The sequence below is a fragment of the Electrona antarctica genome, assembly GCF_951216825.1.
Source record: "Electrona antarctica genome assembly, chromosome: 4".
NCBI lineage: Eukaryota > Metazoa > Chordata > Actinopteri > Myctophiformes > Myctophidae > Electrona > Electrona antarctica.
The window spans coordinates 38963482-38971717 of NC_136809.1; positions in this window are offsets into that span (position 1 = coordinate 38963482).

The window sequence follows — 8236 nt, forward strand, 5'->3', positions numbered from 1 at the left end:
TTAAGTTAAATAACTCAGAAACTACAAAACATTTCAAAGTAAAAAGTTCCAGCATGTGTCTCCACAGTAAGCTGAATAATAAAACGTGTGAATGGAGTTTCTAGGTGAAAGTGCTTTTTTGACGTGCCAATATCTGCCATTGAGCCCCATTGTAAATTTCTCAAATTTGAAAGCACTATATTTCTAAAACTATGAAACATTTCAAAGATTCCTTTTCAGGCAAACATGTCCACCGTACGATGAACCTAAATAGGTTTGAATGGGGTTTCTAGGTGTAAGTATGTAGGACTAGTAGCATGCCAAAGTTTGTGCTATTGCCATTGAGAATGCATTGGGCGTTTAAGTTAAATAACTCAGAAACTACAAAACATTTCAAAGTAAAAGGTTCCAGCATGTGTCTCCACAGTAAGCTGAATAATAAAAAGTGTGAATGGAGTTTCTAGGTGAAAGTGCTTTTTTGATGTGCCAATATCTGCCATTGAGCCCCATTGTACATTTCTCAAATTTGAAAGCACTATATTTCTAAAACTATGAAACATTTCAAAGATTCCTTTTCAGGCAAACATGTCCACCGTAAGATGAACCTAAATAGGTTTGAATGGGGTTTCTAGGTGTAAGTATGTAGGACTAGTAGCATGCCAAAGTTTGTGCTATTGCCATTGAGAATGCATTGGGCGTTTAAGTTAAATAACTCAGAAACTACAAAACATTTCAAAGTAAAAAGTTCCAGCATGTGTCTCCACAGTAAGCTGAATAATAAAAAGTGTGAATGGAGTTTCTAGGTGAAAGTGCTTTTTTGACGTGCCAATATCTGCCATTGAGCCCCATTGTACATTTCTCAAATTTGAAAGCACTATATTTCTAAAACTATGAAACATTTCAAAGATTCCTTTTCAGGCAAACATGTCCACCGTAAGATGAACCTAAATAGGTTTGAATGGGGTTTCTAGGTGTAAGTATGTAGGACTAGTAGCATGCCAAAGTTTGTGCTATTGCCATTGAGAATGCATTGGGCGTTTAAGTTAAATAACTCAGAAAATACAAAACATTTCAAAGTAAAAAGTTCCAGCATGTGTCTCCACAGTAAGCTGAATAATACAACGTGTGAATGGAGTTTCTAGGTGAAAGTGCTTTTTTGACGTGCCAATATCTGCAATTGAGCCCCATTGTACATTTCTCAAATTTGAAAGCACTATATTTCTAAAACTATGAAACATTTCAAAGATTCCTTTTCAGGCAAACATGTCCACCGTAAGATGAACCTAAATAGGTTTGAATGGGGTTTCTAGGTGTAAGTATGTAGGACTAGTAGCATGCCAAAGTTTGTGCTATTGCCATTGAGAATGCATTGGGCGTTTAAGTTAAATAACTCAGAAACTACAAAACATTTCAAAGTAAAAAGTTCCAGCATGTGTCTCTACAGTAAGCTGAATAATAAAACGTGTGAATGGAGTTTCTAGGTGAAAGTGCTTTTTTGACGTGCCAATATCTGCCATTGAGCCCCATTGTACATTTCTCAAATTTGAAAGCACTATATTTCTAAAACTATGAAACATTTCAAAGATTCCTTTTCAGGCAAACATGTCCACCGTAAGATGAACCTAAATAGGTTTGAATGGGGTTTCTAGGTGTAAGTATGTAGGACTAGTAGCATGCCAAAGTTTGTGCTATTGCCATTGAGAATGCATTGGGCGTTTAAGTTAAATAACTCAGAAACTACAAAACATTTCAAAGTAAAAAGTTCCAGCATGTGTCTCCACAGTAAGCTGAATAATAAAACGTGTGAATGGAGTTTCTAGGTGAAAGTGCTTTTTTGACGTGCCAATATCTGCCATTAAGCCCCATTGTAAATTTCTCAAAATTGAAAGCACTATATTTCTAAAACTATTAAACATTGAAAAGATTCCTTTTCAGGCAAACATGTCCACCGTAAGATGAACCTAAATAGGTTTGAATGGGGTTTCTAGGTGTAAGTATGTAGGACTAGTAGCATGCCAAAGTTTGTGCTATTGCCATTGAGAATGCATTGGGCGTTTAAGTTAAATAACTCAGAAACTACAAAACATTTCAAAGTAAAAAGTTCCAGCATGTGTCTCCACAGTAAGCTGAATATTAAAACGTGTGAATGGAGTTTCTAGGTGAAAGTGCTTTTTTGACGTGCCAATATCTGCCATTGAGCCCCATTGTACATTTCTCAAATTTGAAAGCACTATATTTCTAAAACTATGAAACATTTCAAAGATTCCTTTTCAGGCAAACATGTCCACCGTAAGATGAACCTAAATAGGTTTGAATGGGGTTTCTACGTGTAAGTATGTAGGACTAGTAGCATGCCAAAGTTTGTGCTATTGCCATTGAGAATGCATTGGGCGTTTAAGTTAAATAACTCAGAAACTACAAAACATTTCAAAGTAAAAAGTTCCAGCATGTGTCTCCACAGTAAGCTGAATAATACAAAGTGTGAATGGAGTTTCTAGGTGAAAGTGCTTTTTTGACGTGCCAATATCTGCCATTGAGCCCCATTGTACATTTCTCAAATTTGAAAGCACTATATTTCTAAAACTATGAAACATTTCAAAGATTCCTTTTCAGGCAAACATGTCCACCGTAAGATGAACCTAAATAGGTTTGAATGGGGTTTCTAGGTGTAAGTATGTAGGACTAGTAGCATGCCAAAGTTTGTGCTATTGCCATTGAGAATGCATTGGGCGTTTAAGTTAAATAACTCAGAAACTACAAAACATTTCAAAGTAAAAAGTTCCAGCATGTGTCTCCACAGTAAGCTGAATAATAAAAAGTGTGAATGGAGTTTCTAGGTGAAAGTGCTTTTTTGACGTGCCAATATCTGCCATTGAGCCCCATTGTACATTTCTCAAATTTGAAAGCACTATATTTCTAAAACTATGAAACATTTCAAAGATTCCTTTTCAGGCAAACATGTCCACCGTAAGATGAACCTAAATAGGTTTGAATGGGGTTTCTAGGTGTAAGTATGTAGGACTAGTAGCATGCCAAAGTTTGTGCTATTGCCATTGAGAATGCATTGGGCGTTTAAGTTAAATAACTCAGAAAATACAAAACATTTCAAAGTAAAAGGTTCCAGCATGTGTCTCCACAGTAAGCTGAATAATACAACGTGTGAATGGAGTTTCTAGGTGAAAGTGCTTTTTTGACGTGCCAATATCTGCCATTGAGCCCCATTGTACATTTCTCAAATTTGAAAGCACTATATTTCTAAAACTATGAAACATTTCAAAGATTCCTTTTCAGGCAAACATGTCCACCGTAAGATGAACCTAAATAGGTTTGAATGGGGTTTCTAGGTGTAAGTATGTAGGACTAGTAGCATGCCAAAGTTTGTGCTATTGCCATTGAGAATGCATTGGGCGTTTAAGTTAAATAACTCAGAAACTACAAAACATTTCAAAGTAAAAAGTTCCAGCATGTGTCTCTACAGTAAGCTGAATAATAAAACGTGTGAATGGAGTTTCTAGGTGAAAGTGCTTTTTTGACGTGCCAATATCTGCCATTGAGCCCCATTGTACATTTCTCAAATTTGAAAGCACTATATTTCTAAAACTATGAAACATTTCAAAGATTCCTTTTCAGGCAAACATGTCCACCGTAAGATGAACCTAAATAGGTTTGAATGGGGTTTCTAGGTGTAAGTATGTAGGACTAGTAGCATGCCAAAGTTTGTGCTATTGCCATTGAGAATGCATTGGGCGTTTAAGTTAAATAACTCAGAAACTACAAAACATTTCAAAGTAAAAAGTTCCAGCATGTGTCTCCACAGTAAGCTGAATAATAAAACGTGTGAATGGAGTTTCTAGGTGAAAGTGCTTTTTTGACGTGCCAATATCTGCCATTAAGCCCCATTGTAAATTTCTCAAAATTGAAAGCACTATATTTCTAAAACTATTAAACATTGAAAAGATTCCTTTTCAGGCAAACATGTCCACCGTAAGATGAACCTAAATAGGTTTGAATGGGGTTTCTAGGTGTAAGTATGTAGGACTAGTAGCATGCCAAAGTTTGTGCTATTGCCATTGAGAATGCATTGGGCGTTTAAGTTAAATAACTCAGAAACTACAAAACATTTCAAAGTAAAAAGTTCCAGCATGTGTCTCCACAGTAAGCTGAATATTAAAACGTGTGAATGGAGTTTCTAGGTGAAAGTGCTTTTTTGACGTGCCAATATCTGCCATTGAGCCCCATTGTACATTTCTCAAATTTGAAAGCACTATATTTCTAAAACTATGAAACATTTCAAAGATTCCTTTTCAGGCAAACATGTCCACCGTAAGATGAACCTAAATAGGTTTGAATGGGGTTTCTACGTGTAAGTATGTAGGACTAGTAGCATGCCAAAGTTTGTGCTATTGCCATTGAGAATGCATTGGGCGTTTAAGTTAAATAACTCAGAAACTACAAAACATTTCAAAGTAAAAAGTTCCAGCATGTGTCTCCACAGTAAGCTGAATAATACAAAGTGTGAATGGAGTTTCTAGGTGAAAGTGCTTTTTTGACGTGCCAATATCTGCCATTGAGCCCCATTGTACATTTCTCAAATTTGAAAGCACTATATTTCTAAAACTATGAAACATTTCAAAGATTCCTTTTCAGGCAAACATGTCCACCGTAAGATGAACCTAAATAGGTTTGAATGGGGTTTCTAGGTGTAAGTATGTAGGACTAGTAGCATGCCAAAGTGTGTGCTATTGCCATTGAGAATGCATTGGGCGTTTAAGTTAAATAACTCAGAAACTACAAAACATTTTAAAGTAAAATGTTCCAGCATGTGTCTCCACAGTAAGCTGAATAATAAAAAGTGTGAATGGAGTTTCTAGGTGAAAGTGCTTTTTTGACGTGCCAATATCTGCCATTGAGCCCCATTGTACATTTCTCAAATTTGAAAGCACTATATTTCTAAAACTATGAAACATTTCAAAGATTCCTTTTCAGGCAAACATGTCCACCATAAGATGAACCTAAATAGGTTTGAATGGGGTTTAGGTGTAAGTATGTAGGACTAGTAGCATGCCAAAGTGTGTGCTATTGCCATTGAGAATGCATTGGGCGTTTAAGTTAAATAACTCAGAAACTACAAAACATTTCAAAGTAAAAAGTTCCAGCATGTGTCTCCACAGTAAGCTGAATAGTAAAAAGTGTGAATGGAGTTTCTAGGTGAAAGTGCTTTTTTGACGTGCCAATATCTGCCATTGAGCCCCATTGTACATTTCTCAAATTTGAAAGCACTATATTTCTAAAACTATGAAACATTTCAAAGATTCCTTTTCAGGCAAACATGTCCACCGTAAGATGAACCTAAATAGGTTTGAATGGGGTTTCTAGGTGTAAGTATGTAGGACTAGTAGCATGCCAAAGTGTGTGCTATTGCCATTGAGAATGCATTGGGCGTTTAAGTTAAATAACTCAGAAACTACAAAACATTTTAAAGTAAAATGTTCCAGCATGTGTCTCCACAGTAAGCTGAATAATAAAAAGTGTGAATGGAGTTTCTAGGTGAAAGTGCTTTTTTGACGTGCCAATATCTGCCATTGAGCCCCATTGTACATTTCTCAAATTTGAAAGCACTATATTTCTAAAACTATGAAACATTTCAAAGATTCCTTTTCAGGCAAACATGTCCACCATAAGATGAACCTAAATAGGTTTGAATGGGGTTTAGGTGTAAGTATGTAGGACTAGTAGCATGCCAAAGTGTGTGCTATTGCCATTGAGAATGCATTGGGCGTTTAAGTTAAATAACTCAGAAACTACAAAACATTTCAAAGTAAAAAGTTCCAGCATGTGTCTCCACAGTAAGCTGAATAGTAAAAAGTGTGAATGGAGTTTCTAGGTGAAAGTGCTTTTTTGACGTGCCAATATCTGCCATTGAGCCCCATTGTAAATTTCTCAAAATTGAAAGCACTATATTTCTAAAACTATTAAACATTTAAAAGATTCCTTTTCAGGCAAACATGTCCACCGTAAGATTAACCTAAATAGGTTTGAATGGGGTTTCTAGGTGTAAGTATGTAGGACTAGTAGCATGCCAAAGTTTGTGCTATTGCCATTGAGAATGCATTGGGCGTTTAAGTTAAATAACTCAGAAACTACAAAACATTTCAAAGTAAAAAGTTCCAGCATGTTTCTCCACAGTAAGCTGAATAATAAAACGTGTGAATGGAGTTTCTAGGTGAAAGTGCTTTTTTGACGTGCCAATATCTGCCATTGAGCCCCATTGTACATTTCTCAAATTTGAAAGCACTATATTTCTAAAACTATGAAACATTTAAAAGATTCCTTTTCAGGCAAACATGTCCACCGTAAGATGAACCTAAATAGGTTTGAATGAGGTTTCTAGGTGTAAGTATGTAGGACTAGTAGCATGCCACAGTTTGTGCTATTGCCATTGAGAATGCATTGGGCGTTTAAGTTAAATAACTCAGAAACTTAGATTTTTACAGCTCTAGCAGTGATTCTCAACCTGTTTAAAAGGACCCTCAGTTTGACATGTATTAGTCTACGGATAACTTAGAAACGTGACTTGGAAACGTGACTTGGAAACTTGACTTGGAAACTTGACTTAGAAACTTGACTTAGAAACCTGACTTAGAAACCTAACTTAGAAACTTATCTTAGAAACTTAACTGATTCCAATCAGCGGCAGCTAGAGGCGGGATCAAGGCATACACAGTGCTGCCTTGATCCCGCCTCTAGCTGCCGCTGATTGGCCAGGCCGTTTGGTGGCCGGAGCATCTAGTCTGCCTGAGAGTTCCCAAATGGGAGCAGGAGGGGGGAACCCAGTGTACTCTCTGCTGCCCCATCTGGCGGAGTCAGGTTATGAGAGTCCTTTTAAACAGGTTGAGAATCACTGCTATTCATTATCATTATAAAATATACAATAGCCTTTGTTTTGAGGTTTTTAAATTTGTTTTTCACAGAATAAAATGTTTTATGGTCATTAATTACCAGGATCCTGGGTGGCTTGATTACATATGCTTATAGAATCATTTATATAAATATTGTTTGGAAATCTCTATATGTGAAAAATTAATGGGGTCTGGATGGATGGAACCAGAAAATGGCCACCTGCCCTATAGCACCTTTGAATACTGTAACAATATTGGATATAAAAACCAAACAAACTCATCAATCAAATCTTTCTGTAATTTGTTCTTCCCTAACTTCATTAAAAATAATTAAGACCAATACAATAATGTTAACATAACGACAACTATCTCTTCTGTGGTTCTATTTTTTACTCTTCGCTGCCACAAGCTTTCTTGGCTTTGACCATCTCCACTAATTCCTTATACCTCTTCATACAGTCCTTTTTGTAGCTGTATGAAGAACTGCATCTTTATTTTATTGCGTTAGCACTGTAGAAAGTGTCATGCTTTAGTCATAAAATGCACAATACCTTCCATATATGAGCTTAACCGCCCCACTCTCTCTCTCCACACTATCTCTCCCCTAAATGTTTTTAATGTTATAACAATGTCATAACATTTATATCATAAAAGTTGACATGATTCACCATTTCTGTAGACTATTGGGGTTTAAGTTGTCATTCATTAGAACAAAACTTCCATTTAACAAACATAAATAAATTATTATAGTGGAAAATAATGGAGCAAAACATGCAAAAATGCAATTCTGAGGTCAATGACCCCTCAAGGTCACCAGAGGTCAGTCGGAAAGTGGTTCCATGTCTGAAATCAAACATTGGGGTGTTAGTACAGGAAATCTATGGAAAATACAGGATCAACCTCTAACTAATTGCAAAAAAAACGAACTCAGCTGATTTTGCATCTTCAATATATCCTGAATAACAGAAAAAAAGTTGCCTGGAATTGTCTGAGGGGAAAGTGTTGAAAATAGCCTGTACAGTGTGGCCACCATTGACATCCTATTATACGGTAATATTTTCTAAATGTCCTTATGCTTTAAGTAGCATGTGACATATCAAACTAGGGGGTTTTCATGATGCTGAATCCATTCCAAGCATTCGTTTTGCATAAAAACACTCATTGGGCTAAATTTGGCCATAGCAACTTGCCCAAATGTGCTGACCTCATTACATTTTGGCTGAGTTTTTTTTGCAATTAGTTAGAGGTCAAATTACATTATTACTGGACTATGTGTAGATGATATGCTGAAAGTTTCATGCTTTAGTCATAAAATGCACAATACCTTCCATATATGATCTTAACCGCCGCACTAAAAA